Source organism: Trichechus manatus, unplaced genomic scaffold, assembly GCF_000243295.1.
Source record: "Trichechus manatus latirostris isolate Lorelei unplaced genomic scaffold, TriManLat1.0 scaffold00113, whole genome shotgun sequence".
NCBI lineage: Eukaryota > Metazoa > Chordata > Mammalia > Sirenia > Trichechidae > Trichechus > Trichechus manatus.
Window position 1 is genome coordinate 204,810 of NW_004444049.1, and position 1,219 is coordinate 206,028.

A 1,219-nucleotide genomic window follows, 5' to 3' on the forward strand; every position below is an offset into this window, starting at 1 on the left:
AGGTCCCAGGGTGAGGCTGAGGGGCCAGGCTGGCAGGGGATGGGGCTAGGTGTGGGCCTGGGGGCAAAAGAAGAGGTGCAGCTAGGTGAGGCCAGAGAAGCTGTGGGCAGGGCCATCCTTGCCTGGGGGAGGCCGAATGGGCTTGGCTGAGGCCCCGGCTCAGAGAACGGACAGCCTGCCATGCAGTGTCCTATGGAGTTAAAGGCCAGTGTTAACCCCGGCCAGCACCCAATGGTCAGCACCCCAGGCTGGGCAGGACTTGAGCTTGGCCCAAGTAATGGGGGGTTTGGACTGTAAGTGAAGGTGACAGTGAGGTGGCTTGGCACCCGGGCAGGCAGGGGAGAGCCAGCAGGCCCACCTCTCCCAGCTGTGCTTGAACTTGTCCCATGCCCCGAGGGCAGCCTGACCCTGTGACGTTTCCCTGGTGGAACAGGGTCTCTGCAGACTCTTCAGGTCCCCAGGAAGCAGAGCATTGGTGGGAGGGACCCCCATCAGCAACTCCCAGGATGAAAACACAGGTTGCGGGGGGAGTGGCAGGGCCTGAAGGCCCCAGAGGCTAAGGCCAGAGAGAGCCAGGCTCTGAGGGGCAGGAGACTTTTACAGCCTCCTCCACCCCAGCGCTGGACTCAGAGCAGTGGTTTCTGCCTTCCCAAGGGCCTTGGGGCCCCAGCTCTCTCTGTAGGGTATAGAGGGGTCTGAAGCTGCTCCTGACGTCCCGTGTTTGGAAGGCTCCCCAGAGCCCTACGGCTCAGAGCTGCGGATGATGAGTGCTGGGCAGCCTCCATACGCTGCCTGCCAGAGGGGCAGTGGTTTAAGCCCTGTGTCCATGGAGAACCCAGAGGACGCAGGCATTTCTGGGGCTGCTCAGAGAAGCGCCTGGCCAAGGGGCACTTGGAGCCACACCAGACCCAGGGCACTTGGAGCCACGCCAGACCCTAGGCACTGTGGTGCGGGCTCCCTGAGAGGGAGCAAGCTTGTGCCTGCCCCAGACTCAGCAAAGGGAGGGGCCTAGAGGGCAGAAGGCAGGGCCCGGGGTAGGGGTAGGGGTCTGGGGCAGGGGGTGGGGCCCGGGGTAGAGGGAGGGGCCGTGGCAGCCAGTGTGGGCAGGGGCACTGGGGCCAGCTGGGTGAGGAGGGGGTGGCAGAAGGAGGGTGGTCTGGGCGTCACTCTTTGGCTCTGTCGTTCCTTGGTGATCTTGAACAATGTTTTAACCCCTGTG